Consider the following 19458-nt stretch of genomic DNA (forward strand, 5'->3'; position numbering starts at 1 on the left):
TATTCATTTAGTTGTCTTGTTAGCATCCTCTTTGCAAAAGCTGTTAAAACATGGAAGTATGGGGCACCTGGGTGGCTCAGTGGGTTAAGCCTTTGCCTTTGGCTCAGGTCATGGTCTCAGGGTCCTGGGATCGAGCCCCGCATCGGGCTTTCTGCTCAGCAGTGAGCCTGCTTCCCCCTCTCTCTCTGCCTGCCTCTCTGCCTACTTGTGATCTCTGTCTGTCGAATAAATAAATAAAATCTTTAAAAAAAAAAACATGGAAATATTTTTCCAAACTGAAACTGAATTATACCATCACCCTTCTTGTACCACTGCTTGATTTTTTTTTTTTTAACCCCAAACAGCACAGATAGACTTGTTTCCATGTCAGTGACAGATTCTAACTCATGCTTGCAAATGACCACATGGTTTTCCATCAGGTGATTCTAACGTAATTTATTAACAGCCCTGCTCTGATGAAGTCATTGAGCGCATTTCTGACTCTGGCGGAAGCCTCAGAAGCTGCTGGTGCGGTGTGATGGTCTGGAGCAGGTATCAGGGGCTGGGGCGGGGGTGGGGGGGGATTTCAAACCCTGCCTCCACCCTGGCCAACGCTGGGCCTGCAGCAACTCAGGACGGGTCGTCGAGTCTCACCTGCCTTTGCTGTGAAGAGAGGGCAATAAAGATAACTCACAGGCTGGGGAGAAGATTAAAATGCAATCATGTTTAGTCAAGAGCTTTGAAAAAATACAAAGCACAGTGTTGTTCTATCTTTGCTGATCACAGCTACTGTATTAAATAACGATTTCATTCTTCTTTTCCAACTCGTCCCTTGAAAACAGGAGCGAGTGTGTTCAGAATATACTGAGAGCCTTTCAAAGGCTGGAACAAAGTTAAAGCATGCCTAGCTGGTGGGCATGTTGCTAAGTGCCATTGGCAGCTAAAATTTCTCCGAGTACTCCTGCCTCCTCCGTGGAATTCTCCAGCCCTGGGTCTGTGTTTGCCCAGGGCTGGCTTTAGTCGGTCCAACAGGCTTTCATTCCCACAGTGAATCCAAACCAAGAGTGATTTTCAAAGGGCTTGAGTCATTTGTAGTCTATTTGCGTTCTGAATGTTATTTCAGCTTCTCTCCCACAGAGCAAATATCACCAGAGGCAAGACCATATCTTTTTCATATCTACATAGGAAAAAAAAAAAAAGAGAGAGACAGTTTAGCAACCTCAGTAAAAGATATAAAGATTTGAGGTTTGGGGGAGTTTTTACGTTTTTTTCCCCTGAAAATTTAAGAAAAGGAAAACCAAGAGGCAGAGATGCCTGGAATGGCAGAGGAAATTCTTTCCTGAATTTGGCGCGGACTGGACACAGTTGGCTCTCGGTAGGACTCAGGACCCGGTAGGGGAGACGGGCAGCTCAGCTAGCTTCTTAGCTTCTCAGTGTCTCACCAGGTTTCTCAAGAACAGCGATTTTCATTCCCAACCCATATGATGCCGTTCAGCCTCCACACACCTGGGTGAAAATCAAGATCAGTCCAACATACAGCAAGTGCATACAGTGCTGCATGGACTGGTGAGTTTTCTATCCCGTATGTGACAACCAACTTCTGCATTTTTACTGAGAGGGAATAAAGCAAATATTGGGGGGCGTATAAGCTGGTGCTGGACTGTTTTATATATAGCACTTCTTTTATTTCAATCATTGTTCTGTACTATAGGTATCATGGCAAGCATTTTGCGAGCATGTGAATCTTGGAGTGTTAATCCATTTCCCTGGCACTGAAGAGGTGGAAAGCCAACATCAGGTTTCAGAGCAGTCCTCTGGGCCCTGAGTGAGCTCTCCTTCCAGCTAAGGCCACACGAGGGCCGTGCAGATATGGAGAACATGCAAATGCCGTCCGCCCTGCAGTCTGATACTTCATTTCTGCTTAGACAGGTAAGAAGGTCCGGGAGTGGTCTTTTGTATGATCGTAATTATTTGTTGCATCTAAATTTCAATGGAACAAAGGAAGTGACACGCACAGCCAAGTCACCTACCCAACTCTTGCCAAAAAAAAGAAAAGTGCATGTCTGTGTAGGATAATCTGATGGCTGGTTTGTACACCAGCGAGAGCAAGAGACTTGTGCTTGGGAAATGCAGTTGATTTTTAAACAGCCATAGCTGGGGTGCCAGGATGGCTCAGCTGGTTAAGTCTCCAACTCTTGATTTTGGTTCAGGTCATGATCTTGGGGTCATGAGATTGAGCCCTGAGTTGGGCTCTCTGCTGGGTGGGGAGTCTGCTTAGGATTCTCTCTCTCTCTCTCTCCCTCTGCCCCTCCTCCTGCTCTCTCTCTCTCTCTCTAAAATAAGTAAATAAAATCTTTAAAAAAAATAGCCACATAGCCAATTCTTCAATAGTTCAAAAATTTTAATGACATAAAGAAGAATATTTTTTTCATTTATTTATTTATTTTTTTTCAGCGTAACAGTATTCATTGTTTTTGCACAACACCCAGTGCTCCATGCAATACGTGCCCTCCCTATGACCCTCCACCTGGTTCCCCCAACCTTCCACCCCCGCCTCTTCAAAACCCTCAGGTTGTTTTTCAGAGTCCATAGTCTCTCATGGTTCGCCTCCCCTTCCAATTTCCCCCAACTTCCTTCTCCTCTCCATCTCCCAATGTCCTCCATGTCATTTGTTATGCTCCACAAATAAGTGAAACCATATGATACTTGACTCTCTCTGCTTGACTTATTTCACTCAGTATAATCACTTCCAGTCCGGTCCATGTTGCTACAAAAGTTGGGTATTCATCCTTTAAAAAGAATATTTTTTTAGTGCCATGCATTATCACCCGTCCTCATCGAGCTCCCAGGCCCACTTGTTAGTCAACACCTTCACGCCAGCCCATTGTGACTGATGCAGACACAGACGTCCGCCAGGTTAGGTCATCTGTCCAACGTCACCCACCTAGAATGGGGTCCAGCTGAAGGTAGATGTAGCACCCTCAATTTCAAGCTCAGATTATTTCTTGTCTTCTCTCATGTGGCTGGAAAGAATGTTGGTTTTATCTATTTAAACCCCTTTGCTATTTTTAACCATTTTAAAGAGATACAATGCACATATTATACAATTCATCTACTGTGACAATCCACAGATAGGTACAACCATCACCATAGCCAATCTTAGAACATTTTCATCACCTCGAAAAAAAAAAAATCCTGGGGTGCATGGATGGCTCGGTCGGTTAAGTGGCTGCTTTTGGGTCCGGTCCTGGGATTGAGCCCCACATTGGGGGGAGGGTCCCTCCTCTGCAGGGAGCCTGCCTCTCCCTCTGCTCTTCCTCCCTGCTTGTTCTCTCTCTCTCTCTCTTTCAAATAAATAAATAAAATCTTTTTAAAAAATCTCAATTTTACATGTGAGAAAACAGAGTACCAGGAATTTTCGCAAAATTACATACAACACAGCTTTATTTTTTGGCTTTTTATTTTATGGCTCTTGACTAATTTTTTTTTTTTTTTGAAAAATCACAGCATCTATTACTTGTTGGGCTGGAACCAGCAATATTTATGCTCTGCTTTGAGAAGATTCATGAATATGCTCAGGGAGCTTCAGACTCTGTCCTGGTTCTCACCAGCTGGCTTGGCGTTTTCCTTTCTGCATCTTGGCTTCTTTATAAACTGATTTTGGAAACTGGATGAGGGTCCTCTATGGAGAGAATGACCTGACAGTTGCCACAGCAATGTTAGTTCACATTTTTCAGTTTTGTTGTGTTCGTGGTTCTTTACACTGATAGCTTCTAGAACACTTTAACTGAGATCACCAGTCATCATTCTGTCATAGACAGAGAGTCCTCAGCTCAGTGAGGTTTCTTGACTTTCCCAAGGCCTCACCAATGGAAAGTGATGGGTACAAAAGTTTGAAACAACCAGGAATGTCTTTATATGACGTGCTAAGAAGTGGATTTTTAGGCGCCAAGCTGGAGAAAGAAAGATCAACTCCAGTGTGGTGAGGCAACAGAACAGGTGTTTTTACATTACTTGTTTGTTTATTTGTGGGCATTAATAGGGCAGTCATGTATGGGTGCTGGGAGACACGATGCTCGGGTGCTTTCTCAGGTTAATCCTCCAGTTGACTGTGAGGACACAGAATGATTGCAATGTCCAAAATGTTGTGTTTTTTTTTTTCTGCTTTTGCCTCAAATATGGTGAATATTTAAGAGGGTTAAGGGGGTGGTTGGCATTTACCTTTTATCCTTTTCAGCTCCGCTGGATGAAGTTTCTGATTTGACTGATGTCTGGCTGTCTGCCACAGGGCTGTAGACTTTGATAATGGCACACCAGCTTCCTCCAACCCTGAGGTCTTGGTTCTGATTAATTGAGACTCACCAACCTTGACCTCAAGTCCTGTTACCCATCTCACTTCGTCGGGCATGCCTGTCACTGCCTAATGAGAACTAAATCAAGCCAGTGTAGAGCAGTGACACAGAGCCTGAGCAGAGGAAGAGGTGGGCAAACGGTGAGCTTTCCTGGTGTGCAAATAGATATAATGTCTGTGAAGATGTTTCAAAAACCCCACCTACCTCTTAATCGGTATTCAAAAAATATCAGTTTCCTGATATACATTCCTTCTATTTTTTTTTTCCTTCTTGAATCTATCCCAGGATCCCACTGTCACTAACTGCTGTCTACTCTTGGTGCTGAATTTCGCAATTACTTAGAAAATTGGGTAGTCATCATTGTTGCAATTAGTTTCCTCTTTGTCTTAGGAAGTCTTGGGGGTCATAGTTGCTGAGCATGCCCTTTGCTGCTGACTAGGAGTGTCCTCCTTTGGTGAGAAATGTGCCCTGGCTAAGACTGTGGTAGACACCCATACTGGGGAGTTACCAGAAGGGAGTGGTATCCAGGTGAGGAGGAAAAACCTGTGTGGGTGGCACTTTCTGAGTTTCTAGAAGGTGACCTACTGGCCACTGTCCAGCTGTGTCTCCTGATAATTCTAGAGAGATGCTTCTACAAGAACTTGTAGTGACTGAGTCCACCTGGGGGGAGCTGAGAGATGATACTGGAGCTTCCCATTGCACTGCCCAGCCACTGCAGCTCAGACACATCTGATGTCTGTGGCCACTGAGATAAACCACCATGAGTGGTTGAGTAGTTTTAAAGAGAGCCACAGGAGCTGGGGCCACCGCTAGCCTCCTCAAGGAGCACCTTCAGAAGTGGGTGAGGGGCCCTATCATCTCACATGGCTCCATGATGACCATTATGGACATGGGACTCCATATTTAGGAAGCAACCAGCCTGCCCCACTGTCTGCTCAGCAACCTGAAGAGAAAATGAGCAGTGCCAATCTGGCAATTTTCATCCTGAGTAGACCCTTCCTTACCGAGTAGATTTTAGGGAAGATTTCTCTGGTTGGGAAGATATGATGACAGATACATTATTGATTTCAGCCAGAGATGCAGGTCTACTCAGAGTGCAAGCTGGAAGGTGGTGGGGGGAAAAGTACAGAGCAAAGGAAAAGACATAGGCCTAAGAAAGAATGCGAACTTTTCTAAGAAAATATGCCCTTTTTGAGAGCTGTGAACCAGAAGACAGTTGTGCACTTGCTACAAATTTTAGGAAAAGAAGACAGGAGACCTCAGATTGTTTCTTCTATGGTGATTCATTGTGATTGAGGGAAAAAAAAGAGAATTATAAGAATGCTATTCCCGGAAAAAGGTAAAACTCAGTGCTAGTGAGGATGTAATGAAGCTAGTATTTCTACAGTGCTAATGGCAGATATAAACTGGTATAGACTTTTTGGAAAGCAGTTTGGCAGCATGGGTCAAAAGCCATTCAATGCACACTTATTTTTAACTCAGCAATTGCATTTGGATGTTCCTTTGCTAAGGAAATTATCCAGAAACATGGGAAAGCTGTTTGCACAAAGATGCTAGTGGAAGCTTTTGTAAGGATTTTTTTTTTAGGGGAAATAAGTTGAATACTCATTTATAGTAGAATGATTAAGTAAATATCAAGTCTATTCACTGGCATTTTAAGCAGCAATTTAAAAGAATACACAGCAACACTGAAAATGTGTATGATGTTATATTAAATGAACAAGTAGATTATAGACTGCAGACTAGTCAAACAAATGCGTATTAGCAAAATAGAATTATAATTTAACCCAGAAAATGTTTAAATTGCCAAATGTGATACATTCCCCCAAAGTTATTGAGATAGAGGCTCTGAAAGCCCTTTCAATTGCTTAGGGGATATTGTTCCCTTTTTAAACTGAATGAGACAGAATACTTGGTAAGTTAATAGACCTCCAGTCTTGGACCAGTGTGATCTTCTCTAAATAATCGAGAGATGTGGAAAGCTTGAGAACATCTTGTTTTTGTTTTTGTTTTTAATTTACCAGATGACCCAGCCATTTTGTTCCTAAATATCTTCCTAAAGTGGGGAAATACAACAACATGCGTTCCTCCGAAGACTTATTCAGATAGGTTCACGAGCTTGATTCGTAACAACCGAAGGTAAAACCCATCCAAATGTCCAACAACTGGTGAATGGATAATCACAATGTAGTGTGTCTAGTCAACGGAATACTATCCAGTTCTTAAGGGGAACAAAGAACAGACACATGCTGTAAAAGGGGAAGACCTCAAAACCCTGTGAGTGGAAGAAGCCAGAGGCAAAATATCCCATATTGTATGATTTGGTTGATCCGAGATGTTCATATAAGGCAAGTCTAAAGGGACACAAAGTAGGTTAGTGGTTGTCCAAGCCAAGCATGGGGAAGAGGATTAACTCTAAATGAGCACGGAGATTTCATCTGTGATGGAGTGTTGTAAAACTGCATATTAATGGCGGTTGTTGCACCCATCTGTGAATTCACTGAAATTCGTGGAATTTCACACTTAACATAAATTTTTGATGACATGCTAACTATACTTTAGTAAAAGTGTTGAAATAATCTTTTCCTCATCAGATATAGTCAATGTCAGGAATAAAATGAAAGAGATTCTTTCCATGGGGCACCAAGATACCTGGTCATGGTCCATTCAGAAAATGGTAGGCTGGAATAACTGCTTTCTAGAGAAAGGGAAGGTTGGAAGGTTCGAGACCTGGAGGGAGGAGGGGTGAGGTGATCCCGTTAGCACTCTACAGAGCTGTGACATTACCTCAACTGCACCAGCTAAACCCTACTTTAAGTGAAGAAACACTCCAAAATGCAGAAAAACACCGGATATAATATGATGGCCTCATTAAAACCCATGACTCAGATTTTCAGAATGTTAACATTTTTGTAGTTTCTCTGTCAATTTTTTAAAAAATTAAAAAATAATCAGATTTGGGGAAGGCACCCCCCATATGTCTCCTTCCTTCCCACACTGCACAGGAAATCATATGCCAGATGCCCATGTTCTTTTTCTGGGTATGTCTTTAAAATCTCGTACAGGCTTCTGGGTCATTTGATATGTTAGTTGCTGAAGAAACAGACTACCTGAGTCCCTGAGACTTCTCCTGTTAGCAACTGCTTTGGGTCACTTAGCGAGGAGTTTAGGGCTCACCCACGGCTTGTGCACAGCTTAGCCATGGTTGCCAGGTTTACCACCCAAGGCTGTAGCCTGCATCTCAAGCATCACTTTCCCCTACAGCAAAGTGGAAAATCAGGAAAGCAGAAAAAATTTCTCCTCAAAAGGTTCTCACTTCCATTAAGAGGAAAGATGTTAGAAATCTTCCAAGGATTTTGCTTATATTTCTTTTGTTAGATTTGGGTCTGATGCTCACACTAATGGTAGGTTGGATCCTAACATGGCACTAAGATTCTACCCCTGGTGTATACGGATTGTATGACCCCTGCCCTTGAGTGTGAACAGAACCTGTTGTTGTGATGTGAGGTCGTCCCTGCGGAGAGGCTATAAATCTGTCAACTCTGAGTTAATCAAAAAGGACTTTATCCTGGGTGAGCCTGACGGAATAAGAAGAGCCTTTCTTTTAAAAAATGTGAAGCATCCGAGTGGTGTCCTGCTGGGCTGGAAGAAGGCAAACAGCCACACTGCTTTGGGCCCCTGGAGCTGCGGGAAGTCTGCATGGGACAACCAGAGAAAAATGGGGGGAGCCTCAGTTCTACAACCTCAGAGAAATGAATTCTGCCAACAACCTGTGAGCTGCAAGAAGACCTCAGACTCAGATGAGACCCCAGTTCTGGCTGACACATGGTTGTCAGTCCAGTAAGAACCTGAGCAGGGAACACAGCTGCACCCCACAGAGGGAGTGAAATAACGAATGTGGGTTTTTTTTTCCTTTTTTTTTTCCCTAGCCACTGAATTTGTGATGACTTCTTACACAATAGCAGCACACAAATACACCCTGAAGGAATCCCTGGCAAAGGCAAGTGGATCGTTGTGATATTCCTTAGATTTATTTCTATCATATTCTTGTACATTTTCTACTGCCCATCTGTTTCCTGTGTCGTTTTGCTTTTTTCTTCCATCTTTAATTAAATTACCCACAGTTTATTCACTCATACACACTTTGTTTTCCCTTCTGCTGATTCTTATTTTTATTCTTATAGTGGACTATTTTTTTTTCTTTTTTAGAGAAAGAGAGTACAGGCATGCAATTGTGAAGGGGGAGAAGCAAAGGGAGAAGGAGAGAGAGAGAGAATCTCAATGAGTTTCTTCACTGAGCATGGAGCCTGTACCTGAGCTTGATCTCATTACCCTAAGATTGTGATCTGAGCTGAAATCAAGAGTCTGATGCTTAGACACCTGAGTTACCCAAGGGCTAACTCCCCAGCTTGCTTGCTTGCTGTTTTTTTTTTTTTTTTTAATAGCAGAAAAAGGATTTGTACTCAGAAAACTATAGAACTATAGAAAGAAATTGGAGAGAAATGGAAAAATGTTCCATGCTCATTGAATGGAAGAACAAATATTGTTAAAATGTCTATGCTACCTAGAGCAATCTCTACATTCAGTACAATTCCTATCAAAATACCATCAACTTTTTTCACAGAGCTGGAGTCAATAATCCTAAAATTTGTATGGAACCAGAAAAGATCCCAAAAAGCCAAAGAAATGTTGAACAAGAAAACCAAAGCCAGTAGCATCACAATACCAGACTTCAAGCACTATTACAAAGCATTAGTCAACAGGATAGTGTACTGGCACAAAAACAAAAACCTAGATCAATGGAACAGAATAGAGAACCCAGAAATGGACCCTAACTCTATGCTCAACAAATCTTCAACAAAGCAGGAAAGGATATCATGCAAATAAAGGCCGTCTCTTCAACAAATGGTATTGGGAAAATCGGACATCCACATGCAGAAGATTGAAACTGGACCGTTTTTTACACTACACACAAAAATAGACTCAAAATGGGTGAAAGACTTAAATGTGAGATAAGAATCCATCAAAATCCTAGAGGAGAACATAGGCAGCGATGTCTCTATCCTTGGCTGCAGCAACTTCTTACTAGACAAGTCTCCAAAGGCAAAGGAAACAAAGGCAAAAATGAACTACTGGGACTTCATCAAGGTAAAATAAACTTCTGCACAGCAACAGAAACAGTAGACAAAACCAAAAGACAACTGACAGAATGGGAGAAGATATTTGCAAATGTCTTATCAGATAAAGGGCTAATATCCACAATCAATAAAGAGCTTATCAAACTCAACACCCAAAGAACAAATAATCTGAACAAGAAATGTGCAGAGGAAATGATCAGACATTTCTCCAAAGGAGACCTACAAATGACTAAACAGAACATGAAAAATGGTCAACATCACTTGGCATGAAGGAAATACAAATCAAAACCACAATGAAACACCACCTCACACCAGTCAGAAAGGATAAAATTAACAAGTCAAGAAACTACAGATGTTGACAAGAATGTAGAGAAGGGAAAACCCTCTTACACTGTTGGTGGGAATGCAAACTGGTGCAGCCACTCTGGAAAACAGTATGGAGGTTCCTCAAAAAGTTGAAAATAGAGCTACCCTATGACCCAGCAATTACACTAGTACATATTTATCCCAGAGATACAAAGGTAGTGATAAGAAGGGACACCTGCACCCCAATATTTATAGCAGCGATGTCCAAAAAAGCCAAACGATGGAAAGAGCCCAGATGTCCATAGACAGATGAATGGATTAAGAAGATGTGAGATACACACACACACACACACACACACATACACGGGAATAATGATACTCAGTGATAAAAAAAAAAGAAATCTTAACCATTTACAGTGGTGTGGATAGAACTAGAAGGTATTATGCTAAGCAGAATAAGTCGATCAGAGAAAGACAATTTTCATATGATCTCACTCACATGTGGAATTTAAGAAACAAAACAAATGTTCTGAGGGAAAGAGAGGAAAAAATAAAACAAGATTAAACCACAGAGCGAGACAAATCATAAGAGACTCCTAATCATGGGAAACAAACGGAGGCTTCCTGGGGGAGATGAGGATGGGGGATGTGGTAACTCGGTGATGTGTGGACATTCAGGATGGTGTGTAATGTAATGAGCACTGGGTATTATATAAGACTAATGAATCACTGACCCCTTTACTCCTGAAACTAATAATACAATATGTTAGTTAATTGAATTTAAATTAAAAAGAAAAAGAACATGTCATCCAAAAATGTGCTTTGGCATAGGATTATTTTGAGCACCTGTAGACATAGGAGAAGCTCTGAAAAGAGATTAGAAGGTACGTTTTGGAAGCAACATTTACATTTCCAAAGGAAATTTACATTAGATGGGGGACCATACCTGGAAGACAGCTATCCCCTGAGGTCACTTTTTTTTTTTTTAAAGATTTTATTTATTTATTTGACAGGGAGAGATCACAAGTAGCAGAGAGGCAGGCAGAGAGAGAGAGAGAGGGAAGCAGGCTCCCTGCTGAGCAGAGAGCCCGATGTGGGACTTGATCCCAGGACCCTGAGATCATGACCTGAGCTGAAGGCAGTGGCTTAACCCACTGAGCCACCCAGGTGCCCCCCTGAGGTCACTTTTTAATGGAGAGACTTACTGGCAAAACAGGGACCTTCGTTTACCAAACATTTCCTCTTGTCACTGTCTTGTGCATTCCCTTCCTTCCCATTTTGAAGCCCTGGACTCCTGTCCCTTTCTTTAGCTCAGAAAGATCTGTAAGCCTCAGTGGTCTAAATGGTCTAGCTGCCTTCTGAGTCTCCTAGATCTTGGTAGAATTCTGTACAAACATATATAACTCAAATATTTTTTCTCTTGTTAATCTCTCATATGTCAGTTTAATTCTTGGGCCACTCATAGAACTTAGAAGGGTAGAAGGGTAGATTTTTCTTCCTCTACAGCATTCACCTTTGGCACAAAATTTAAGAGGGTGAGAAAAACTCAGTAATCACAATAAATAATATATTAATTCAACATTGTGAAAAATCAGAATGAAATGAAAAACCTTCATGGAGAGATAAAATATCAAATTTTATATCAAATTTTGTATATATGAATTTAATATTAATTGTGTAACAGGCTGATGTTTGTTTGTCTCATGACCTCATGTTATTCTTCAATAAGAACAGGCATTTCCCATCAGCCCCTGGCCCCTGGCACACACACAGGAATCACACACAGGAAGTGATTCTTTGGGTGTTGTGACTCTCCTGTGACTTTTGGTTTGTCTACTTGACTCTATCATTGAGATAAAGAGGTTAAAGCCATAGCCTCCATGAGGCTACATATCAATAAAAGAAATCTTAAAAGTCACCCCCACAAATATTGATAAAAATTTCAGCCTTCATCTTGAACATGTAACACACCGGAACTTGTTCTACCTGCCAGAAATATAATTTGGATTAAAAAGAAAAATGAGGCAAAGATGATGGTCAACTTGCATAATTAGTGAGTTTTGTATTTGTAGCTGACTCATGGCCAAAACCTGAGCATGAAATCCATGTAATCTGTTTGCATCTGTCTGCATATTTATATGTGTATGTGCGTGTGCGCGCATGTGTGTGTGTGACTTTTCTGACCTCCAGATCGTATTACTAATGAATAAAGGAGTTCTATTCTAAATTGGCTTAGAGAAAAATAAGTGGTTATAAATTAATTACTTTTAAAACCTCCAGAAATATTGGAAACAACTCAAATACTTTCTAAGTTCACAAGATTTGGATACATCTTTGGTAAATAATCCTAGTTTAATGGTATTGGTTAATAAAAACAGGTATGTTTAAAGAGTTTCCAGTATTAAATACAATGCAGAAATACATTTTTTTCCTACTTGGGTTTACTAGTCAAATAAGCCAATATTATAGTTACTACATGTTTAAGACTATAAAACATAGGTTGATGTTAATCAAAGTGAGTCATTGTTCTAACAAATGTTTTTTCAACAATGACTGTGTTTTTTTATAAGTTATTTTTAAATTTTATTTATTTGACAGGCAGAGATCACAAGAAGTCAGAGAGGCAGGCAGAGAGAGAGAGGAGGAAGCAGACTCCCTGCTGAGCAGAGAGCCTGATGCAGGGCTCGATCCCAGGACCCTGGGATCATGACCTGAGCCGAAAGCAGAGGCTAAAAAAAAAAAAAAAAAAAAAAGCAGAGGCTTTAACCCACTGAGCCACTCAGGCGCCTCAACAATGACTGTTTTACAAGATGTTTGCATACAGGTCATTCCTAAAATCTTTTGGTGACTTGAAATTTTAACGTTATACTAAATTAAATGACAGTCACTGAATATCTACAACATCTCTCAATAAGATAAAATATTCAAACACGGTGAACATAAATTAAAGTTTTTATAATTTTGGCTTTTTACTTTTTACAGGGAGATAAAAGATATTTGGGTATAATTAATAAATGTGTTCATTTGCCACATCAATAAACAGCACTATAAAAAGTCATAGCCTCTAGAGTTATAATATTATGTTCAACACTTGCTAATCTTCTACAAAATGCTGATGGCCGTCACACAATTCACATTTGTCTACTTTTTAGTTTTCTCTGGAAAATAAAGGATGCTAAGAAATGATATTTATGGGGGTGTCTGGGGGGCTCAGTCAGATCCAGCCCCACACTGGGCTCCCTGCCCGGTGGGGAGGGGGCCTGCTTTCCCCCCTACCCTCCCCCTACTTATGTACCTGTGCTTGCTTGCTCTCTCACAAATAAATAAAATCTAAAAAAAAAAAAGTAACATTTATAATCAATAGAAATTGAACTTCTAAAATAATAAGGGTGAAAGGAAATAACTTTGTATGCAAAGTATGCAGGAAAATAACGTGAGTTTTGAATAAGGACAAGAATACAAGGTGTACAATACGAAGGATACATTGTTGTTAAGAAAATTAAAGGAAAGTAACTTTTGTAACTTTTATCCTTGGATGATTATTTAGAGGTTAAAGACTGTTATGGAATGAGAAAATAAAACACAACAACTACAGGGGTTACGGATAAAAGAGAAAAAGAGAGAGAATCCTATCTTGTACGGTCAAACTAGCCCAGTTGAATGGACTTGTTATAAACTGTAAAATGAGCTTCAGTATCTCCAATGCACCAATGCTTAAGCTGACTTTGGTTTTCTTTGCAAAGTTTTCCTGCAATGTTGGTCTGCTTCTAACAAGAGCTTGTAAAAAGTTTTTCTTTAGCTTTTGAGTAAGTTGCATAGGAAACAATAATTTTTCTCTCTGTCAAAATCATTTCTTGCGTGTCATGTTGACTTTATCATGTCTTCGATGATTTAGGCAATGAAAGAACTACACTTCTTTATCATGTGATCTTCTATACTTATTTTTGAAATCATTTATGGTTATTTTGGCTAAATGGGTAACTAAATGCTGTTCCACTGTGGCCTGTGATCCTATCTAATCAAATGTGGAGACCTCATGACCTTTTTGACAACTTCCCCAAATCAAATTCTAAATGAAATCTCCTTGACATCGAGGTAACCTTGAGATTTTTTAGAGGGTCCCTGGAAAATCTCGATTTATTCTCTCACCTTAGGGGGAAAAAAAAAAAGAGTGTTAAACTAATCAGGTTTATTTGATAAATTAAATTGTCATATGTTAAATTACATAACTCTCTATGTTCAATTTACATGGACATATGTTATTAGTATAAGTATTTTAGAAATTATATAAAGTTCCTAGAAATTTATCAATGTCTTTGCTGTCTATGATATGTCCTGATATAATGTTATTGGTCATTTATTGCCTTAAAATATTGTATGTCATGCAGAAAAATGACATTGGACCACTTCCTTACACCACACACGAAAATAGACTCCAAATGGATGAAGGACCTCAATGTGAGAAAGGAATCCATCCAAATCCTTGAGGAGAATGCAGGCAGCAACCTCTTCGACCTCAGCCGCAGCAACATCTTCCTAGGAACAACGGCAAAGGCAAGGAAGCAAGGGCAAAAATGAACTATTGGGATTTCATCAAGATCAAAAGCTTTTGCACAGCAAAGGAAACAGTTAACAAAACCAAAAGACAACTGACAGAATGGGAGAAGATATTTGCAAACGACATATCAGATAAAGGGCTAGTATCCAAAATCTATAAGGAACTTAGCAAACTCAACACCCAAAGAACAAACAATCCAATCAAGAAATGGGCAGAGGACATGAACAGACATTTCTGCAACGAAGACATCCAGATGGCCAACAGACACATGAAAAAGTGCTCCACGTCACTTGGCATCAGGGAAATACAAATCAAAACCACAATGAGATATCACCTCACACCAGTCAGAATGGCTAAAATTAACAAGTCAGGAAATGACAGATGCTGGCGAGGATGTGGAGAAAGGGGAACCCTCCTCCACTGTTGGTGGGAATGCAAGCTGGTGCAACCACTCTGGAAAACAGCATGGAGGTTCCTCAAAATGTTGAAAATAGAACTACCCTATGACCCAGCAATTGCACTACTGGGTATTTACCCTAAAGATACAAACATAGTGATCCGAAGGGGCACGTGTACCCGAATGTTTATAGCAGCAATGTCTACAATAGCCAGACTATGGAAAGAACCTAGATGTCCATCAACAGATGAATGGATAAAGAAGATGTGGTATATATACACAATGGAATACTATGCAGCCATCAAAAGAAATGAAATCTTGCCATTTGCGACGACGTGGATGGAACTAGAGCGTATCATGCTTAGTGAAATAAGTCAATCGGAGAAAGACAACTATCATATGATCTCCCTGATATGAGGACATGGAGAAGCAACATGGGGGGGTAGGGGGATAGGAGAAGAATAAATGAAACAAGATGGGATTGGGAGGGAGACAAACCATAAATGACTCTTAATCTCACAAAACAAACTGGGGGTTGCTGGGGGGAGGTGGGATTGGGAGAGGGGGAGCGGGCTATGGACATTGAGGAGGGTAGGCGAGCCATGAGAGACTATGGACTCTGAGAAACAACCTGGGGGTTTTGAAGGGGCGGGGGTGGGAGGCTGGGGGAACCAGGTGGTGGGTAATAGGGAGGGCATGTGTTGCATGGAGCATTGGGTGTTGTGCAAAAACAATGAATACTGTTACGCTGAAAAAAAAATAAATAAAAGCAAAAATATATACATATTGGTCCCAAATCAAATTATTTTTTTAAAGTCCATCAATAAATGCAAGCTGCTGAAAGATTAACTTAAATTAAACACTCGGCAGAGATTAAAAAATAACATAATCTAATCAGAGAAAATGTGCTGAGCACTCACAGGGGCGTTTTCTGGAGGCGCCCATGTAGCATCTTCATCCGAGAAAGAAAACCCTCCTTCAGGGAGCCTGCGCTCCAAAACTCAAGCATTACCTGCCATTCATGTAGGATGTGCACTAAGAAACTTCTTAGATGAAATCTGACATCAGACTCGGAGCGTCTTTGCCCTAAGGCAGACACACACACGTGGCCAGCTACTGCGGTCAGTTTCTTCCTAAGGCCACGTCCTCCTCAAGAAGCCTGGCTGTGTCCCCTCCCCAATGTCCATAGCCATTGGGGAGGGGAGGCGAACCATAAGAGACTATGGACTCTGAAAAACAACCTGAGGGTTTTGAAGGGTCAGGGGTGGGAGGTTGGGGCAACCTGAGGGTTTTGAAGGGTCAAGGGTGGGAGGTTGGGGGAACAGGTGGTGGGTAATGGGGAGGGCACGTTTTGCATGGAGCACTGGGTGTTGTGCAAAAAGAATGAATACTGTTACGCTGAAAAAATAAATAAAATGGAAAAAAAAATATTGTATGTCACAGAGGCAACTAAATTTCTTTTGTCAGATCTTTAACCAAGAACATGTCAAAGCCATTCACAGATATTTACTATTCTATTCTGAGGCTTCTCTGAAAGTTCTCACAATTAGCTACAGGCCAGATGATTGTATTCAACAAAAGGAAGCCTTCCGGAGGCTCCTAGAAAGGACTCTGGCAGTCACTTTGAGGTTCAGGCTTCAGATAGCATTAGTGCTATCACGGGTCTGGGTAAGGATTCCCAGAACCCATTATAAGCTGATGGGTTTGAGGAATAACTAACCCAAGATCAAACAGGACTGGAATTAACCACATAGGACTGAGAGGATTGATAAGATAATTATGATTCTTTTTAAGACTTTTGCTTTGAATATTGCTGTTTTTTTCATGTCTTATTTTATGGATTTAAGGATCACCTTTTCTCTTTTCTCTTAAGTTGTATAATTTAACAGCAATTTAGTAGATCATACTTTTATAAATAGAAATAAAACATTTATGGTTTTCTGTGTTTGATTCCTCCAGAATTCAGAAATTCTTATGGAATATTTTAATATTCTTGGCAATATTATTACTTGCATAACCTCAAGAATCTCTTCTCCTGAAGGGAACTCCTGTGCTCTGTTTTTTGGATTGTAAACTAGTACAGCCACTGTGGAAAACAACATGGAGTTTTCTCAAATAATTACAAATAGGAATACCATATGATACAGCCACCAAATTTTTTTTAAAGGCTTATTTATTTATTTGAGAGCAAAAGAGAGAGTGCAAGCATGGGGATGGGCAGAGGCAGAGGGAGAGAAAAATCATATGCAGACTCCACACTGAGCACACAGCCCTGTGTGGGACTCAACCTCATGACCCTGAGATCATGACTGGGTCTGAAACCAAGAGTCGGATGCTTAATGGACTGAGTCATCCAGGCACCCATTTTTTTAAAGAAAATGAAATTCTTATCTCCAGCAGATGTCAGCAAACCCCACCCCCCACCATGTTCACTGCAGAATTATCCGTAACTGCCAAATTATCCGTAACTGCCAAGATATGAAAACAACCTAGCTGTTCATTGACTGATGAACAGGTAAAGAAATGTGATTTATACAATGTTATATGTCAATTATACCTCAATAAAACTGAAAAAAAAATCTGTGCTCCTCACGATAGGATGTAATTGATAGCATTGGTTATATCACCAAGGCTTTGACTAGAAAGCCACCTTTGAAAGTGATGGCCGTCGACTCCCATGTGACCAGCTTTAAGGATCTGAGTTTGACTGTGTGAAGCCACTGCTCACAAAACTCTCTTGGAAACACTGGCCTTGTGGAATAAGGGCCAAAGGAAGGCTGCCCCCAAATGTGCCACTTTGTCATATAAATATTGTAAATGAAAGTTACATAAGAGACAGCCTATGCCAGAAGGACACTCAGACCCTCCTCTGTCCCCCTAAAAGCAGGAAACACACCTCCTATGGGAAATATACTCCCTATACTGAGAAATAAAAAGACAAACTTATCACCAGAGAGAGACTTAAAAGCTAAGAATCCTCTAAAAGTAACCCTTCTTACTTTTTTACTACTACCTCAGCCCAAATTCCGCTCAGGATTTCCTCCTGGTAAAAACTCCTAAAGCCCTCTTTTCCTTATCCTGTCAATTCCTCACCAATTTGTTGTTTCTTTGTCTAAAATGTGTAAAAAATGCCTGCCTTGGTCAGTTTTTTGGATCTCAGTGTCATTATTAGGCCTCTTGGTGCACACAGGTAAAAAAAAAATCTTGGCATTTTTCTTTTTTTTTTTTTTTTCTTTTTTCTTTCTCCTGTTAACCCGTCTCATGTAAATTTAATTATTAGTCCAGCTTGGAAGAGCTTCCGGGAAGTAGAAGAACATTCCCCAACAGCGGTGAGTAAGGCAGCTCCCCTCCCAGCGGGCCCAGGAATCTTAGTATACTTTGGAGAGGACGTGACCCAAATCTGTAGGTACTTCTGGTAAAATCCTATGACAAAGTCTTGGCTTGGCTTACCAGCCCTGAGAGGCCTTCAGAAGTCCAATCTCAGAGTCCTCACCCAAGCTCCAACCAGGCAACCTTGGAAAGACCCATGTGATGCATTACCATTATTGCTGCACTGAGGTAAGTCTTGAGTCCAAGGGTAAGGAGATAAGACTGATTTTGCACGCTGGACTGATTTCACTTTGATTATCTTCGGTCACAGCTTGAGGATGGCTGGCGGGCCATCCTGCGTTCCAACAGAAAGTGATGGTGCACTGCGGGGGCCTTCACGTTTCAGCCCTGTGCATTGCTTTTTAGCTCCTCCCACCTCTCTGGGAACTGGATCCCGTTGTCTTATATGTCACTAAGAATGAAGACTGGCCTTTTCTCGGGGTCTGGTGACTCAGCATAGAGGTCACCCCATAGCTGCGTGGGTTTCTCAGGAACTTTGCTGGAACGTGCAGGTTTTCCAAGCTCTGCTCTCACGCCCTCCCCCACCCCCAACTAACCACACTCTGAGCCCCGCATCCAGACTTCTGGCCGCCCCCCAGACCTCGGGCGAATCTTTGGTTCCAGGCATTCACCTTGGTTCCTTCCGTTTCCTTGTTCAGCTTCCCTTTGCGGCTCTCTTCTCTCACAACCAACGGGAAACTTCTCTCCACCGGAATCTGCCCAGGTTTATGTGAACCTTGGAGGGAAGTTTCAGACAAGGTAGTGTGGGGCCATGCAGTCCCCTGGAACTAATAAAGACGACTGTCAACTAATGAGATTTGAGATTCAACAGATGAAGAAAGAAGCCTTCTAGCAGCTTCCCCGACCTCCCCCAAAACAGAAACATCTGGGAGTGAGGCTGTCAGGAATCCCCCCCTCAGAGGAGAAAAAGCAAAGACCACCCACACTTGCAGAAACAAACATCATCACACACTTTATTTCCTGTTTGTTTTCCTAGAAATCTGTTTGCTCTTCCCATATCATTTTTTCTCCCCATTAAGTGAGGTGTATAGATATATATCCCCATCTCCACTGTTTAGAGTGCCACTAAAACTTTAGAGTTTTTCCCCCCTTGTATGGTGTCAATTGCAAATGAAATCACTTGCCCCCAAACACTGAGAACCTAGAGAGTACAGGAAGGTTTTCTTTCTGTACAAATATTAAAATACCCCAGGTTTTGTCTGAGACTGTCATTGTATTGTATCTTCTCTATAATGATGGATCAGATGAATATAATGGGGATTTATTCATATGGATGTGGAAAATCCTGCTGTGGTGTTGGGGTAGGGATGGCATTGGCAGAAAAGAAATTATTATAAA

General features: G+C 41.1%; 1 long non-coding RNA gene across 1 annotated transcript in view; it reads left to right on the plus strand.

Moving 5' to 3' along the window:
* Positions 1 to 1288: 1288 nt before the first annotated feature.
* The window catches only part of LOC123951895, a 47681-nt gene continuing 29511 nt past the window's right edge, over positions 1289 to 19458 (plus strand). Inside the window, exons 1-2 of the long non-coding RNA XR_006820529.1 lie at positions 1289 to 1545; positions 1691 to 1908. This is a non-coding gene — a long non-coding RNA (uncharacterized LOC123951895). The remainder of the gene's footprint in view (positions 1546 to 1690; positions 1909 to 19458) is intronic.

Source organism: Meles meles, chromosome 10, assembly GCF_922984935.1.
Source record: "Meles meles chromosome 10, mMelMel3.1 paternal haplotype, whole genome shotgun sequence".
NCBI lineage: Eukaryota > Metazoa > Chordata > Mammalia > Carnivora > Mustelidae > Meles > Meles meles.